The sequence below is a fragment of the Lethenteron reissneri genome, chromosome 19 (genome assembly GCF_015708825.2).
Source record: "Lethenteron reissneri isolate LAM-NWPU_2019-01 chromosome 19, ASM1570882v1, whole genome shotgun sequence".
In the NCBI taxonomy this organism is placed as follows: domain Eukaryota; kingdom Metazoa; phylum Chordata; class Hyperoartia; order Petromyzontiformes; family Petromyzontidae; genus Lethenteron; species Lethenteron reissneri.
In genome coordinates, this window is record NC_083797.1 from 10,450,037 (window position 1) to 10,469,772 (window position 19,736).

Here is a 19,736-nt window from a genome sequence, read left to right on the forward strand (position 1 = left end):
AACAGCCAGATTTGTGGAGAAGTCTTACTGTTTCGTTCCTTATATAGAGGCGTAGATGTGTTGACCACCCTTTCTGCGCTCTTGCACAATGTGGGGGGGGGGGGGGATGGATTACTGAGGCAACGTTCATTATGCATGTGCATTATGCGAGCCCTTTGAACTTGTCCTTCCTGTCTATTGTGTTTATTAAAATAGCTCTACCAACGGTAATCCTTATTGAAGTACGCTGCCGTTTGTAGGCATGCATTTAAATAATGTATTATTTGATAATTCACTTCCACGCAGCACTAATTGAAAGAAATCAAAATAACTTTAGCCGTTCGGATAGCTACCGTCTTAGTGCTGCGTGGAAGCGAATAATCAAATAATACATTATTTAAATGCATGCCTACAGACGACAGCGTACTTCTATTGTGGTTGTGCTTTTGTCTGTTCAATATCATGCATTACAGAATTATATCCAATAATTTTAATTTTAATGTGAATGAACATTGTCATCTGGTCTGTTTTGGTTTATTGGCTTGTCAAATTTTCAGATTCTGAGGGTTCAAATCGGTACAGTTGCATAGGTTTTGGTTGACTTATATTATTCGTATGCATACTTCACTGCTCTACAGCCAAAACAGTTTATCAAAGCGGTAGCACTGTTGATCAACACATTATGTAATCAAAATACAGTGCAGTAGTTGAACCTTGTTGAGTTAATTACGTAAAGGTAACTGAAGTCCTGCAATTACTTGCTCACACCACTTGATGGATGGATGTGTCTCCACTGGAGGGAGCTCTCGAGATTTGTTTAGAGGCTCTGGCCTTCTCTTCCATGCTGGCCAGACATCTTGGATGAAGTCGGAGTACCCAACTACGTGACCTGCTGATAAACCGACTGATGTACCCATTTATATTTCTTGGTGGATAGAGGTTGGGGGGATTTAAGAAACTTGCTCCGTTGTTTTAGCTTCTGCACAGGAAGATCGAATCGACCGGTCTACCTCTGAATTGCAAGTCCATTGGTATAACCATTGCACCACGGCATAATGCCATCAAGTTATTTACGAGCAGGAAAAAATGTCTGCAGCATCAACTGGGATGTTTATGTTCAACAAAAAATTACGTGAGTTACAATATGGCTTTTTTATGAAACCGAATAATAACAGTGCTATATTGTGAAACTATTTTCTTTCATGATATTGAAATTAAATTGGCTTTAAGATAGTGTTTTCGCTGGATTATTTGTCTAATTATTGACTTCGTCGCATGCCTTTTTTTTATAGAAATGTGTGATGTCATAGCAAATTCTCAGTATCCACATATTTAATTTTCTGTCAACCCATGTGACATCCTGATTACCAATTTCGGTTTGATTTAGCTAAAAATTGCATCGTTCATGGAGCATAACCTTGGTACTCTTGTGCAATATTTTTGTTCCAGATTTTTCCACCTGATGGCAGATATATCACATACATTTTGGCAGTGCCCTTGCACAACTGCACATTGGATGAACAGCGAACTGTTGATGTTATTTGTGCTTACAGTGTAAAAACAAAAAGTTACGTATCGAAGAGTGAAATTGCAGTATACTGACAACTGTATGAATCATGGCGACAGTTGCAGTCAGAACATGGACATGTTTGTGATGACAATAGGACTGGCTCTGAATAACAAGTGAGTGGGAATTAAGGATATGTCAGTAGTAGAGAGATACATGTGTGAACAGTGTATTTGTCCATGATGAGTAGATTTTTTTTTAACTGGGCATTTACAGGAGCTGGGTATATACCAAATTAACAGTACCACACAATATTGGCCTGGTAAACATAATATCTAGGGTTTATTCTGTTGCTCAGAAAGTCATATTTGGTATCTTTAGGATTTTAAGAGTTCTGTTTGCATGACCCTCGGAGCCAGAAAAAGGCACCTTTGGAACTAAGGTTCCACTGTTAAGGTGTTTGTATCAGATGGACTCGGGCACCTGCAAAGTCATTGATACGGCAATGAAACAAACAGCCAGATTAAGGTACTGTCAGAATATTTTGGTTAAATTTGTAATGCTCAATGCAAAATAAGTGAAAATGAAGCACATTAAGAAATTGTATTTCCAAATATTGTTTAAGCAAGTTTCAAGAGTGGCATAGCCATGAGTTTGCATGTATTTTGCAAGCATATAATAATACAACACATATCCAGTTACCAGCACGGTGTTGTTCGACATCAATGAACACAAAGCTGCTTTGTTTTTATGAATTTAGTGTGGTGATTCCTGTGTGTTGTGTTGGTATCCTGGGCAACAATAGGCCAACTGTCCCAGACAATTAACAGTGACATTTTACTCGAATTTTAAACAATTCCCATGAAGCATGCTCAAAGACGATGTGGCAGTTCTTTCTCTTCCTTTACTCAACGCGATAATTTCATAAACACTGCAGTTTAAAGACTCTACACGGACCAAGCAGTTTAGTTGGCAGTTATTATTGTTTAATTAATTACTCCCAAACATAAACAATTGCTTGGTTACTTGACAAAATACCGTATTGTTTTTGAACTCCCTTGAACTGTGTATGCACTGGTTGCAGTGGAGTGCTTCTCTTGTCTGTTTGAACGAACGTGTGTGTTTTCACTGTGTGAAACACCATAAATAGTATGCACTCCATTAACCCTTTGAAACTAACCTAATTGAGGCTACTATGCATATTTTAGAAAAGCAGTACATTCTGTTCTTGTTGAAAGGAACTTGGCAGTACCTGTCTTTGACAGTCTTTGTTATTCAATATATGTTTGGTTGTTGCTAATATCCCCATAAACCATCCTCCATTGACCTCTGCAACCCAGCCAGATGATGGGCTGATTTGACCCCAAACAGTTTTTTTTTGTTATTGGTAAATTACTTCTAAATATACATACTAACTCTCAGTGTACAATAATCCCTATATCGCACCAGTGTTTGATCACAGGAAAGTCGGAAATGCTTTAATAATTATTAATCCATACACATTTTTACTTGTAAATTGACAAAAAAATTGTTAAAGAAAGAACATCCCTACGCCGCCACTGCCTGGGATCCCTTGTACTGCTGCCATTATCAACTCGCACAACTTTGAATCGCGTGGGCCGCTCTGTGACTGGAAGCACGTTATCTTGGCTCCTGTGCATGCGTCCTTCAGTCTTTTATTGCCGTGTATAGAGAGCAAAAGCTGAGAGCAAGGCTGCACTCAACATTTTTTAAATTAGTTTTACCTTAGGTGTTCTGTGGGCTCAGTGGGGATCTTTATACAGCAGCAATTCCGTGGTCTAGCAGAATTGTTCAGTCAAAAACTCATGGCCTTACTGCCTGCGTTTTTTTGTTGTTAAAATGGCTTCTGATTCTAGACTTGACGTTTTCGTGACTGCAAGGATCCATACTCTTTGGTTCTTTCAGTATAGTCACCTAGATGAAAATTAAAAACTAAAAATAATAATAAAATTTTTAAAAATAACCTATTGTTTTTTTTTCATCTACGCGACTATACCGAAAGAACCAAAGAGTATGGCTTCTGATTATACCTGGGTATGGAATCGTGTCTTGATTTTAGTGCTCATGTTATTAGGAAGGCTGTTAGAAGCTATATATGAAGTACTGTACAATACCATTTGAGTATATCGTCAACTGTATGTATATACACACACACATGATTTACTTAGACTGGTTGGAAGATTCGTGCAGGAAAGGTCAACGCAAAGTTGACTTGTAGTGTATAACAGTGACACTTCCGATTAAGCATGCCTTCATCCAGTGTACTAAAAATATAAACAATGTGCTGTGATTTGCATTGCAGAATGTGTATTGTTTATAGTCAGCAGATTTGCATTGAATTCACGAGGAACGTGTAGCCTTCATTGTGTTTGACATGGCTATCCCTTTTAAACAATTCCAGGGGCAGACAAGCAAGGATGTGGGCTTTCCTTGCTGGACAGATGGCACCTATCTGATCGTACTGATAGCTTAAACCCAAGTAGAGCCTTTCTAGAGAACTACATGCAATGTAGTACTTCCATTGACATTAAAGGTTCTTACCTCTTTAACTTTCTTTAACCCATGTATAGACGTAAGATTTCCAAAAAACATTCCAATCTTCTCTCCCTGTTTGCAAAGAATGAAGGCTCTCACCTGACTCACATAACCGGCCCACAGTTCCGGCCCACAACTTCTACGCATCAGCACCGATTGCTTAACATGAAAACAGATGGGACCCAATTATGTTAAGTGTATGGGTGAGTGCTCACAGGATTAATTGAAGCCACCTTTCTTACCACAGGCAGCAATGCACAAACTGTGTTTTAGAGCGATGCATTTGTAGACAATTCTATTGCCTTTTTAATGCATTCCATCATCTTTATTTAAAAATAAAGTTGCATGTTTGTCATGATGATGGTTTGCCAAAGTAAACATTATTTTTTTCTTTATATTTTATTTACTGACAATTGGAATCCTGTGATGTTCCTAACCCTTCTAATTTAAATGATTTACACAAGAACAAAAGGTATACTCTTGTGATGTCCATATTGTATACACTTTATATGGGGAACGTATAGATAAATGCCATAAGCAATTTGAACCGATGAAACTGTTGTATAAAGCTATTAAAAACCACACGTTATCTCATAAGCATCCCTTGTGGATATACCAAGAAAAAAGCATTGTAGTTTTAGATTAATGCAAAAAAAACCTCTCAAGACATTTTGGTGAACTAAGCACATAATATAACAACTCGAACACGTTTCTTCTACAAAACATGCATATTCGCAATAAAATATTAATTGTGAATCTAATATTAATGTAGGCTCTCTGAAATGTGAAGGCAAAAGTAGAGGCCATGAGATGTTCGCAAGGGGCCTATCCTTAAATGGAATTCTTAAGAATAAGTAATGACCAGTAATGTCTACAATGTTTAATTTATTGAAAGCTTGCTCATTGTACAACAATCACATGAATAAATGTATTGTTTAAGAAACTATTAAAAGTGCTTGTGTTTAATATCTGGAATGACACTTGCCAAGTCAAATCATGATTATTAATTTATATTGTAAGGTAATGTTTAGTCGAAATCAGAAAGTTGTATTGAATAATGTACTGTGCTTTGCCTCCTAAATTAAAATAACACAATTGGTGTCCCATCATTGCATTAGGAAGCTGTTATTTATTTGACCATATTCTTGGATATGAATTCCTGCAGTCACGAAAGCTTTAAGTCAAGATTTATTTGACCATTTACAGTCAATTTGACAAATAAAATGTCGGTATAAATGGTTAATATGATTTTTCAGGTAGAACACTTTTCATTGTCTTACATTTTCCATGAAGTAGATGAAAAACTTAACTTTACACATTGAAAAATATTATACTGTTACATTATAAATTTGTAGTTTTTACTTAGTTACTTTTTTCAAGCAGGTTAACATTTTTTTAATTGATGTTATTCTTGTGGGTATAAAACCTGCTCAAACTAAATATTTTCTGAACATGTTTTGCTATCACCGTTGTGAATATTTTACGTGCTATAATGTATCATGTCTTGAATTGAAAATTTGCAACAAGCAACTTATAATTATTCATTGAAAATGTAAATATTCACATCCATAGCATAAGTTTAAGCATTCGTTTCATTGGAATGCGTAGCAAATCTGTCTAATTCGCTGTTTATCATCCAAATATAAATTCTCAGCTGCAACACACTAGAAAGCCATTATGTAATTTGACAACAGCTGTGTGGAACATTTGGTTGAGACTGGCAGTCAAAAAAGGGAATGCACCTGTGAGGAATATTCACCACAGAAAGAGCTATGAAATCTGTAAGTTAACATCTTGCCTCAGTGGGATGCTGACGTCTGTTGTATATTTGGAGTTTGCATGTCTCTTTCCTTGTGGTCACCTGGATTTTTCTCCGGGTCCTCCAGTTTTTCCCTTCACATTTAGAATCAACATGTGTTTAGAATATTTAGCTGTTATAAATTTCCACGTGATAAGGCACTTCGTTGAGCTATCATTTGTGGTCATTCCACTTCTGAAAAAGCTATATATCTCAATGGTTCTTACCTTGTAAAATAACAGTTTAGTTTTTAGTAAGTGTGCAGGAGGTAGTTGGAGTGTTGCTTTGCCAAACATGCAGGATAGCGACTGCCTTGGGAGGCCTTCGTCCATCAGTGCATTGATCATGGCTAATGATCTTTGAGACACCAGTTATACTGTTTTCTTAAAAAACAGTATAAACCAATTGCTTGAATTAATAAAATAATGCGTACATGTGGTTGAAACTTTTGACTCATTTTTCTTTCCCTGATCGTCGATTATTAATGAGTTTTCAGTGAGCCTTTTAAATATTACATAAGAGAATCCATAAAATATTTTTAAAAATATGTAAAATCTGATATGTAAAAAAAATCTTGCTATTTGTGTCATTTACAGCTATATGATTGATGCTGCTGTGTTTCGGATGACGCTTTATTTAGACATTTGAGAATCACTTCGAGAACATAATTTATAGTACTTCAGCAGAAAGATATTATCTTGTTCCAAGTGTAGTGAGTCCAACTGAGCCGCAGATGTTGTCTTGGGAGCAACACAATTTATTCCACCAACTCAACATAACATAACACAACCTACACTTGGGTGTTGAATGCACATCTAGCCATGCTACGGCAGAACTAGACACGGTTTGCTATCCCGGCCCGGACCACTAGCTGGGTCCTGGACCGTGTTGCTCGAGGCTTTTTTAACCGGATGTGAATCTTCTTCATCAGCAACCCAAAGAACCCCGAGCCCCTCACGGGGTCCTCGTTATATCGGGCTGGGGCTGGCTCCGCCCTTAGCCCCGCCCACCTTCTAGATCTCTCGAGCTCTTTCCCGAAGGCTCCCGAGAGCTCTTTTATACCACGTGACCGGCCAGCAGGCCCGCATCCACTGGTGACCCCCCTCCAATATCATCCGGTCACGTGTCGGCAGGTCAACCAGCGTATCATGCCCCAACGTAACCCTGGCTGGCTGACGCTCCCTCTCGCTCCCTCACCGCACACTGTACGTGGTGCCTCCTTGCTGACCAGCGCTCACCCAGGCCCCGCGAGGGCTGTAACTACACCCAGTAAGCGGGCTACACATAATGCCAACACATTATCCGACGTGGCTTCGTAAGCCCGGCACCACACAGTGACATTCACAGTCACTACACAAGTATGAAGAAAATAAGATTTAAATGAAACGTGGCACAGATGATTATTTTGTATAGTTTGCGGAGCGCAAAGATTAATATGCTGATGTAATATTTCGTGGTCCTTTAAAAAGGACTGGAATCTCTTACATTTCCTCATTTAATTGAATAACATTCTGCATTTGAATGCTTGTAGGAATATGTACGTATACTTTTTTTGTCAATTTTAACTCGATGTTTCAACTAGATGTTTTATAAACCTTTTATTTGGCTTTAACTTATTGTATGGTACTGATTTAACCTAAAAATATATGTTTCAGTACAAGTAAGTTTAAACCGCATTGTTTGTGATCATATAGGCATTTACAGTCATACCTCATTTAATGCGGTTGATACGATCCTGAAAGTGCTGCGTTTTGGCGCAAACTGCGAAAAACAAATAATTACTCTATTGAATCGCATTTGCACTATCAAATCAGCCTGCAGCCATCCCATGGCAAGACAAAGAACAGATTAGGGTACACCGTGTACTGTATTGTTTTGCGTAATGTGTCATCACTCGGCTGCACAGCTTCAAGTAGTCAACCACACAGAAACCGCGTTGTGTGACGTGTTCCCTAATTGAGGAACCGTGTTATAGCGAAAATGTGTCGTATGAAAACACGTTAAGCGAGGACTTACCGTAGGTGTGAAGTGATAGCAAAATTCACTCATTTTTTTTGTCCACGTGTGGTTGTTATTTATTGATTTAAATTAATGCAGTATTTTTTCACACTTGTAGAAAGGTGTGGAGGTGATGGTTTTGGCTTCTAATGCATGACATACAATTACAAAGTTGGGGAAAATAGTTGCTTGCCATCGTGATATAGCAAATATTCATTCAGTAGCCAAGCACTCCCTGAAGCATTATATAATTACTCAAAAAGAATGCTAATGGTGGCTAATTATCCATGTCATCCCTGGGTTACTCCCCTTCATGCCTGGTGAACATTCTAGACAACATCACAATGGGTGATATGCATGCAGGCATTTCAGGGAGGCTAAATTGCAATAGGCTGCTAAGTAGATTTCTCTAAAGTCCTCGTGAAATTGATTAATTAAATGCATTCATCACACTCAACATCTCAACCTGACATTGTGTAGCGCTAGATTTTCAAAAGCCATTTGCAAAGGGCATAGTCGACAGACTAGTACATATTGAATGTGCTCATTTCACAGTGTTATTCCAGCTTTTTATGTACGCATTATTTGGCCTTTTTGTTTCATCTGCTGAATAATGTATATGGTAATGTGCATACATATCACGCATTTTTTCAGTATTTAACTGGTTTAATGTTTTTTTAATGTTTTATGTTATTGGCCAAACCTTTGTTCTTACGTCATGTTTTTTGTTGAATCTCATGCCAACAACATAGATTTCAATCAGAAGCTACTATGAAGCCAATATTGCCTATCCATACTATTTAAGTGTCTCCATGCAACACTAGTTGAGAGTTGTAGATGACCTTGCAGGCAGTGACCGTGTCTAAAGCAAGGCACGTCATCCAGTCGTACGTCTTGGCCAAATATATTAAATAAACAAATTAATAAATGGAACGAATGGATTAATGAACTCGTATATCATGTAAACGAACACCATCCATCATAGCTGTTCATGCGTTGTTGAACTTTACTTGTTTTTAAAATATAAATAGTTTTATTAATATGTTCTGGGTATGTGTTCTTATGTTAGGTAATTAGAAATTGAGTGTATATTGCCGCAACAGGACAATTTGAATTTGTCATTAAATAGGTGCGTCACGCCAACCTGCGACTGTTGCGCAGCGCCTCGTGTGAATTTGCTTGCAGCCCCGTGGCCCTATTTCCACTACATATCTGATAAACAGCAGCTTACGAAGGCTTCATTACTTAAGGTGCATGTGTCACGCGACGCAAGCACGCAACCCTGCCACGAACTAAACGGCAATGAATTCTAGCTAATTAAGAGCCTCTACGGTTGTGTAACGGGCCCCGCTTGTTTTTTGGTCTTCCCTCCTGCCAGGTTTGGCTCTTGCGAGGAATCTAATGACTGCTGCAGGGCCGTCTGCTGCTGGGGCCATCCGAGCGACAGGCGCGCAGCCTCTCTGGCTTCTGAGAGTTGTTAGGGGCCTCTTCTCCCAACTCACCTGCTGGCACGTCAGCCCCATGCGACCAGCAGGTTCTACGAAGTAGAGGTGAGCGGGAGGTGTGGCGCTAATGAGGCGGGGTCTTTAGAGAATCATTTTGCGTTCGCGTGGGGGCCTTTTGCTCTCTGCCACAGGTCACGCCAACAAGCATTGGGATGTAGTTTTTTATTTATGGCACAGAAGCGCCGGCAGAAGATCGCTTAATATGCAATTAATCCTTTGTGTCATTGGCCCTGTATGTGTCTCCAAATGCATGTTAGCTTGGGTTATCCACAGATATTGACTTTTTGTAAATAAAATAAAGGTTCCCTCAACATGTGCTGAACTGTCCAAATTGTCTGGTATTTTTGAAAGATTAATTGATCCCACCAAATTGAATTTACATATGGGGCTTAAGTGTGAAGAATGCTTTATTTTTCTATCGTTGCATTGTCAGCTTCATATAGTGAATGAGCTTCATTGTGTTCATTCACTGACGGTCCTTCAGTATTGCAGCCAACTGAATGCAGAGTGCTTGCATAGTGAATCACGTGCTGTTTAACATTACACACGTGCTGTAACATTAAAATTATATTATCTAATTATATATTGCCTGCTAAAATAACAATGGGTAGATCTAAAAAGAGCATTCTCAACTATATTGATGTATTGTTTTTGTTTATTTTGCTTGTGCACCACTGCCAAAGCAGCAGCATCAAATGATTTGTATGGATATATTTGATTGGTTCCAAAGATTGTTGAAATATTTTTTGTTTTGGCATTCGTCTGTTTACAACGAAGAAAGTTAATGCTCACACGCGAATGTTGTGACCATGCGATGTATTCATGAAAAGTGGATATCACTTGAACATTTTATAACCATTATTTGTTTCTATTTGCACAGCATTGTTTGTTTATTTTAATGTGCAATTGCCTTTAGTCTTTCTTTGAAATTTTATCTTTACATTGGTGAAATGCATGTGGCTAATTTTCCATCCACTGACCAAAATAAGCATCCGTTTTACAACTCACAATTATCCACCATAATGAAGGCGGCAACATCTGCTTCCAACTTGACCTATGACCGATTAATTTATTTTTCCGTCCATTTTCTATCAACCCAGCTGCTTTATGGGGATGTTCTCAACACCGTCATGAGTATAAGATATATGAATACGATTATTTGAGCATGTTTCATTGATGAACACTTTATAGTATTCCTCTGATTTAATTAGCCATTTTAACTACTTTGCATTGACACTGGCATTTAACATCATCAACTTAGAAAGTATATTGAATCTTCAACTTACTGTAGAGACTCATCCCAAAGTTGTACTAAGACAAACACAAACCACAACATGAAATTAACATTATGTTCTGTTAGGGTTCATGTGGCTCTAATCCATAGCTTCATTCATGCAATGCACGATTTGAAAAGGGCTTTAATTGGACAGGCTGCCCTCCGAGACTGGTCCATGTGGAAAATATTACAATACTTGTGTAATTGCCCATAATATGAAGGGTTAATAGAATTTAATTTAATGAAAAAGACAAAAAATTAAAGATTGTATTGAATTTATTTAATCGAAAATGTATCCGTAAATCACCTTTATCATAGCGTTCGAAGAACTGTTTGATTTACCTTACTATCAGGAAGTAAACGAAATGTTTCAATAAAAAATGGTTTCCAAACTTACATTTTTTCTCAACTGTCAAGAGTGAATAAAACAATTAAAACAGGTGTTTCTCGAGTTATGTTTCTTGCAAATGTGCAATTGTTGTAGGAAAAGTATCGACTTACTGGATTCTGTATTGATGTGAATACATAAAGAATAAACTATTTGTAAACCGAAATGACAGGTTGTTCACTAATTTTCACAGCATTTTTGCAAAATAATTAGCAAAAAATGTGAGGTCGCTTTTGCCAAAATGAATTTGCACTCGGTAACAATAACTTACTGGTTTTTGAATTCATATGAATTAGACAAACGTTACTATTATTGATAGGAAGGGGAGAGGTCAATGTTAATTAATTTTCACAATTTTTCACTCTGTGTGAGCTAAAGAGATCAAAGTGAATCTCTGCTGAATTCAAATTAAAAGTGATTCCGCTTCTTGATTAAAATTCATATTCGCTGTCTAAAAACAACTGTTGTCACACAATTTAACTGACTAGATTATAATTATTATTTGTTATTATTATTCTTAGGTTTTTTCGGTAAAGTCACGTAGGTAAAAATAAAATTTAAATAAAAAATAAAAAATCACGACGTTTCGGAGGCAACACAAGCTTCCGTCTTGAGGTGGAACCGTCACAGCCACGACAGCTGTATCAAGTAAATGAGACTTGATACAGCTGTCGTGGCTGTGACTTGATACAGCTGTCGTGGCTGTGACGGTTCCACCTGAAGACGGAAGCTTGTGTTGCCTCCGAAACGTCGTGATTTTTTTTTACCTACGTGACTTTACCGAAAAAACCTAAGAATATGAATCCTTGCAGTCACGAAAGCTTCAAATCTAGAATTATTATTCTGTAACAGCATGCAAAACGACTTTTATTAAAAGCGGTGCTGGTATATTTTTGGATATAATTTATTATTATTGTAAAAAAACTAATAATTAGTAACAATTTGACTAAGCCTTTCATGAAAAACTAACAAAAAAATTGCATGAAAATCCACGTAGCCTATCCGGCGTTACGCACATAGTGTCAGGTGTTAGACACAGATCACCAAAACTATATATTTTTTTCTCTAACCTATAAAAGGAATTTTTTGTCTGTGTGGCTGATACTTGCGAGGTAGTTCGCTCACGAACCGTGGGGTTTTTTTTTTTTAAAAGTACCCAGGTAGCACGCCATAAGCCGCGTGGTGAGCCAGCGCTATTCGCGTCTCACCTTTAAAGTAGTTTAATTACCGATTTTGTGCTGTATTTGGTTATTTACTTATTAAAGTTGCGCCTCCGAGCGCGCCAAAGCATGTAATTGCGCATGCGTGGCCCTACCAAGTCACACGTATTCCGTGAGGGGGAATTTCAGTAAAATGTTTCAGGTTAATTTATTTGATATAGCCCTGTGAGCCATTCGGCTCTTAAATCGGGTGCAATCGCAACAAACAAAAACATGAACAAGAAAACATGTTAAAGTGACTATGCGCAAACAGAAAAACCAGGAAAAAACTGCAAAGTCTTCCAGAAAAAAAGCACCATACACCAACGCTGTGCAAAAATCCCAGTGGGATGCAAGTCAAACAACAACAACAACCACAAGACAACTTAGATTAAAGCCATCATTCTAACTCCGTACTACAACAAACAAACATGGCCAAACCAAAAAAACTTTTCTAAATCACCAAAATAAAACCATAAGCAATGTAACAGTGATCATAGGAACTGTGACCGAAATTTCACAGTAAACGACATAAACAACATGTACCACCAAACCCTGTAGCCACTGTACAAGGCAAGGCAGATTTACAGCTCCCTTAGAACATTTATTAAAATTACTGTTCACTCATTGCTATTACTGCTATTCAATATTAAATGATTTAAAGTTGTATATATTTTTAATGCACCGCTCGGCACGCGTGCTGAAGCCTACCAACTCACACGCGTTTGGATGGGGGAGGGAATTCTCATTCGTGTGGACACTGCACAATGTAAGACTCACATTATTACAGCTCCCTTAAAACATTTATAAAGATTCCTGTTGACTCATTACTGTTATTTTATAGGTTAGATGCTACACATTAACCAATGTTTTATCATAGTTAATTGAAGTAACACGATTTTCTCCCTGAGTAGTAAGTACTCTAAAATTGGTTTACAAAATGGTTATTCCCCACAAACTTGCTTTAGCACCCACGTCTTTTTGTGAGGCAATGACACAAATGCACACATTTTCTCTTTGAAAATAGGTACATTTCTAAATATCACTGTCCTGCTCACAAAAAACAAGTTTTAGGGGAGGAATAGTCGTCTTCTGTACTCTTGAGGCATAAGCAGCCACCTAATATCACTTGCTGCACTGGGGCAAAACAAATATACTGATTGCTATTACATCTTCATTTTCACATTTACACGTGCCCCCTCAGTACGGGGGTTGAGCAGTGACGTTATGCCAATTACGCTTGATTGGTGCACATCTGCCTATCACAGCAAGTATTAATTGATTTATTATTCGTTGATTTTCATTTTTTTGCCGGTTTTGCTCGCGGAAAATGTTTGTACTTAAATGGCGGAACACCCTCGTCGTCGCTCTTAATTACTTATTATATACGCGTGCATTTCCCCTCTCCCTTCTTTCGCTAAAGTCACAGATATAAAACTATTATTTAAAAAGTTAGTAAATGTAAAAGTAATAGTGTGTGGTGTGCGTCGATGTGTTTGTGTAAGTCCATGCGTGTGTGTGCCTGGGTATTTTGTACTATCGGGCACTCCATCCCCACAACTCCCAATCGGTGATGGGGCAGTTGTGGAGAGAGTGGAGAGTTTCCCATACCTGGGCAGTGTGCTCATGACCGGCTCCGATTTAACAGCAGAGGTCTCACTCCGAATCAGTCGAGCGGCATTATCTGTCGCTCCACACGAAGCTTCGGGTCTTCTTGGCCGCAGTCATTCCCTCCCTTCTCTACGCTTGCGAAACGTGGACTCCCCTAATGGAACATCTCCGCCGGTTAGAAACATTTAGGCTGGCCTGCCTACGATTAATCCCGGGTTTAACCAGGCTGGATTGTGTGAGGAGCTCACAAATCCTCGACAGATCTGGACAAAGTCCCATCGGTGAGCTCCTCCGGCAGGCTAAAGCTGTGTTGGCTGGGCCATGTAGCCCGCATGCCCAATCACCGCATGCCCAAACAGCTTTTGTTCGGCCGGATCGAGGGGGCTAAAGGGGCGCGGCACGGGCTAGAGAAGAGATGGAGTGATGTGGTACAGGAGGATGTTGGAGCTGAGTGGACTTGCCGATGACTGGTACCAGCGGTGTCAAGATCGGCCTCTGGAGGAGGCTCGTGAAAGACGTTACTGGGCAGTTGAAGGCAGTCGCCCTCCAACAACAACAGAGGGCGGAGGAGCGACGCTCACAACAACGAGCGGAGCGCCGGCTGGCTAAAGCACAGCAAGTTGGCACAGTAGGGGGCACAGGAGGTGCATCAGCCAGTCATCTCAGTCAGTTGACCTGTGGCACCTGGGTCTGCCCCGTGACCTGCCAGCAGGCGTTCGACACTTTACATGACCTCAAGGTGCACATAGCCTGGCACAAGCGTCGTTGTTGTACGTAAGTCGCTGTGCGTGTAAGTCAATGTGTGTGTAAGTCGATTGTGTATCAGTGGATGTGTGTGTCAGTTGATGTGTGTGTTATGTAGGTCCATGTGTGTGTGTAAGTCGATTTGTCTGTGTAAGTCGCTGTGTATGTGGGTGGCTCTATGTGCGTGTGTGAATCGATGTGTGTGTGCATCTATGTTTGTCAGACAATGTGTGTGTAAGTCCATATGTTTGTGTGTAGTTCGATGTGTGTGAGTCTGTATAAGTCCATATGTTTGTGTTCAAGTCAATGTGTGTGAGTCTATGTATGTATGTGTGCGTGTAAGTCGATGTGTGTGTGTGTAAGTCGATGTGTGTGTGTAAGTCCATATTTTCGTGTGTGAGTCGATGCGTTCGCCCGGGCAATAATTTCATAAATCTGTGAAAGTTTCTTGTTTGTTATTGTGTAATCTTTTTATTCAGTTAAGTTTTCTTTTTCATTTATTAAGATTTGCCCTGTGAGCCATTCGGCTCTTGATTTGGGTGCAACCTGCAACAAACAATAAAATTACAAGATACACCTAAAATTAATTGTACACAAATCTAAACATCACATACATAAACAATAAAATCCTACAGAAAAAGCACAACCCATCCATGCTGCGTACAAAAGTGCAAAAAATTCCATTTCGATGTTTGATCCCAGTAACCATCATAATACAATACAGATCAAAATGTTAAGTATAAATATATACTAAATAAAAAAAATCGGGCCCAAACCAAGCCCCTCTAAAACGTACTAAAACAATGCTATATAAACAACGTAACACTTACAAAGACATATTTGGTTGAAACACTTTTAGGGCTACAAAGCTCAGTATGTTAACCCATGCGTTTATATTTAAACTAATTTTGCCATAGGTGGCCATCTCTTGAAGCCTTAACATGTGATATTATTCAAGGATATATTAGCCCCTATTCCCACCCACATTATTTAGCACAAATTCCTCTAAATATAACCCTCGTGAAATTTCGATTTAAAGCTTTCGTGACTGCAGGGATTCATCTTGGTTCTTTCGGTATAATTCACGTAGAAGGGAAGTAATAAAATAATAAAAGTAAAACATAATAAAATAGTTCTCACGACGTTTCGGCCACAACGCAAGCAGCCGTCCTCAGGTGAAGACCAGGTCTGTCGGGGAGACAGCGTCTGAATGAATGACGCTGTCTCCCCGACAGACCTTGGTCTTCACCTGAGGACGGCTGCTTGCGTTGTGGCCGAAACTTCGTGAAAATTATTTTATTATGTTTTATTTTTATTATTTTATTACTTCCCTTCTACGTGACTTTACCGAAAGAACCAAGAAGATAACCCTCGTGCTTTACATCCTTGACCACTGGAGTGGCCCAGCTAGCTGCATTTTCTTCTCCCAACGTTTTAAGAGCCACATTGCTCCATCGACTTGGCCTCCTACCTAAAAAATAATACTAGGTTTAGAGTTCACTTTGGTTCGGTTATGCTATCCCAAGCTAAAAAGATTTTGCATGTTTTTTCGACCATCTTTTACGTCATAAAACTCCGCAATGAAATTGACTGAAGTAGGATATGCCATTGACTATGCTTCTCACTTCCAAGTTGACCCTGTGAGGTCACAATTAAGTCTGAGGAAGGCCTGTGTGAAAGCGTACAGATCCCGAAGGAACAGGTACTACGAAGCCCACTAAAAGCCAGTCACACGACTTTGTTAGTGTTGCTTAGTCTAATAAGGCTGCCGTGGGAATCCAGTCTGAACCCACTGAACCCACTTGTCCAGTGCATGAACCTCATCAGCCTGCATTGCACCGCTCATGGGAATGTGGTGATCGTGTAGACATACTCTTCACGGGGAAAGACTGCTATTGATGAAACTGTGAACATTAAGCATTGCTTGCTTGTATGTAGAACGTATTTCTTACCATATATAGCCAACCTTGCTAATCAGAGATGCGATGGAAGGACAACAAACTAAACGCAAAAAGGAGTTGTAAATAAATTCGTTTCCAATTGAGATTTGAAAGTGCATAGCTCCAGTGGCTTCCTAATATCGGAAGGAAGAGTGTTCCAGATGGCTACAGAAGCGCATCTGAAAGTGCACGACGCAATCTGTTCAATGGTTAGCCAAAAGCTGCTGCGAGGATGACCGTAGTTTGCGTGATGGTTTTTGCTCCTTGGTGAGATCAGCAAGGTACTGTGGTTTATTTGTGGCAAGCACTTTGTGTAATGAGTGTGACCAAACATCAGTATCTGGGGCTACAAATTTCCCTTCATGAAACCAGAACCATTATTATCATCATCATTCTTTACCATATTCACTATTGCGAGGCAATTCCTCTAGCAATTATTTTCGAATCCCACAATTCAACTGTGAACGATTCCTGCAGGAATCACAATTGACTTATGGTTACATCCCATGTTAAATTATACATTCACTTGAGTGGGATTATAACAGTGTTAGCATGTGGTAATACGATACTTAGATTCACCATGGGAATAGGTGATTATATTTTATATTGAGGAAATTCTTTTTTAATGAATAGGGATTTAATAGACGATTCCTAGGGTGTCAAACAAATCCCAATTCATTTAAATAGTAATCCCTGCATCTACATTTATTTAATGAGTAGTCGCCTTAAGATCATCTCAGAAAATATATGTTTTTATTTGAATGGGAATGCAAGAATTGCCAATTATATAAATGGGGGTTCTATTGATGAATCCTAAGTTGGTCAATCTCTTTCTTTGATTCACTACACGTGAATCAATGGTGACTCACGTGTAGTGAATCACTTCGGAGACACTAGTAGGAGGCACTCTCATTTATTCCAGCCATGACAGTCACAGGGGATCACTATATACTTGGTCAGGACAGCCGGCACACTGCCTGACCAACAACGCCGAGGAGGTGAAGACGAGGACGTAGCACCAGTTCCATTCCAGACGACAGCCCCGACCCAGAGTCGGGGCCTCCCTTTTATCCCCCCAGCGTGGCCTTGCTCCGCCCTCGATCACACGCCAATTTCTGAAGGTTCTGGGCTTCACCTCACGTATCCCCTCTGTCACCTTTGCCCCGCATCCCTTTCTCCGGCCTATCACGTGCCCTGCTAGCAGACTGGGCTGCTGCACCCTCAGATCCCCCACTGCGAGCAACCAGCGCTACGCACCCAAATGACCCGTTCTATGCCACTACACTTGCATCATGCAATTACTTGATATTCTGGTGGAAATTTCAAAGATTTCCGGAGAACACACTGGAAATTCCCCATAGACTATACTGTATCTCATGATTTAATTAGAAATTGAATTATAAGACTTGCTTCATTATTTTGGGCAAGGGAAGTAATGGAATTTCTCAGCAGTAATTATATATTACCATCAATCATAAATGTCCTCATCTATATAAGTACTCTTTACAAAGTATAGGCTGGGTTTTTGGTGTCCTGGCAGGCATTCAGGGAGTATTTTATTTATTAGGTGTGGCAAATCTCTCCGTTTTGTATGATGCCAACACACATTGGCATTCTGAAAAACACTGTCCAGGTGATTTTTCAAACCAACACATTTTATAAGACTGCAAGTTTATTTCATTCTAGTTCTGCAACACAGTTATTCGCCTTGAATGCTGAGTAAACTTGAATCCTCAACTCTGATATCTTGCTACCAGGGCATTCCGAATAATTCAAATGACAAACTATGGCATTTTAATAGCCAGCAGTTTACTGCCACTCTCACAGTGCTCTGTTTTTCAATGGTTTCACTTAACTTGATTCCTCTGTTTGTCGTGATCAAATATTGTAATCAACATTTCGTCCACTTCCCGTTGTCCAATCAATTCCACATTGTGCACACGTACTCAGATCCCATGACAACGCATGCCTGTATCAAAATCGGCATCAATTAATCAATGAATTCGCTACTTTAAAGCAATTTACATTTTGTATGGACATCTTATTAACTATATATATAAAATCGTGCATGTCTGTCTGTCTGTGTGTGTGGATTTCGGACCATACGCACTTTCATTGGACGGCGGTTGCCCCTGGCAACGGCTAGCGACGCCTTCGCCGCTTTCATTGGACCTGGCAACGGCTAGCGACGCCTTCGCCAAGGGCTGCAGTTTCATTGGACGGCAGTTGCCCCTGCCAACGGCTAGCCACGCCTTCGCCACTTTCATAGGCTCCGTAAATAATTAAATAATAGCCATTACACAGTATTGTTGGAGCGCTGAGGGAGGGGGGGAAGGCACGCCACCCGTACCCTGCCTTTGCCGGCTGGACAATTTTGGCGAGGCCGCAGGCTCTGCACGCTACTAGGCCTCGACACCCACCACGCCACTCTGAGGTAAATTCATCAAAGTTTTTCCTACTATTCACTCCACCCCCACCACAATGTGTGCAATTTATATTACTTTTAAACCCAACGCGCCAACAATCGATTACTTAAATGTTCACTGTACAAATAGTCATTAAGCTGGGTCAGCGTACTGCCAGTCTATCATGTAGACTGTAGCCTGCTTATTAAACTCGGTGAGCGTACTGCCACTCTATCATGTACACTCTAGCCTGCTTATGAAGCTGAGTGCGTGTACTGCCAGTCTATAATGTGGACTGTAGCCTGGTTATTATAATCGATTCTTTATATGTTCTTTGTACAAATAGTCATTAAGCTGGTTGAGCGACCCCAGTTCCATTCCAACTCACGCCCACCACCGCTGACGATTATTTGAAACGGACCTGGGCCTCCCCTAGGTCGACTCAGCCTCAAACGCGTAACTGGTGTGGCGTATTAACATCGGCACTGGGGAGACAAAGGCGGCCAGGGCGTGGTGGATCCAAGTCCCGGGCGAAGCCGGGTCATGTGTATGTGTGTATGTGTTTATGTGTATGTCTGTGTGTCTGTATGCATGTGTGTATGTATGTGTATGTGTTTGTGTGTATGTGTGTGTGTATGTATGTGGGTTTTTTTGTATGTGTTTATGTGTATGTCTGCGTGTCTGTATGTATGTGTGTATGTACGTCTGTGGATGTGTTTATATGTATGTGTGTGTATGTATGTGTGTTAAATGTCTGTCTGTGTGTCTGCATGTATGTGTGTGTGTATTGTCTATGTTTTTGTGTGTATGTATGTGTGTGTTTGTGTGTA

The 19,736-nt window shown here is 39.8% G+C and overlaps 1 protein-coding gene across 7 annotated transcripts in view; it reads left to right on the forward strand.

Annotated features, from left to right (window-relative positions):
- Positions 1-19,736, forward strand: part of LOC133344244 (nuclear receptor coactivator 1-like) — a 98,595-nt gene that overhangs the window by 6,889 nt on the left and 71,970 nt on the right. For 6 of the 7 annotated variants that reach the window (XM_061554312.1, XM_061554308.1, XM_061554311.1 and 3 more), the window contains exon 2: positions 9,217-9,388. The exons of the other annotated variant lie outside the window; for it this stretch is intronic. The gene's annotated coding sequence lies outside the window, so the exon portion shown is untranslated. The remainder of the gene's footprint in view (positions 1-9,216; positions 9,389-19,736) is intronic. 7 annotated transcript variants of the gene reach the window in all.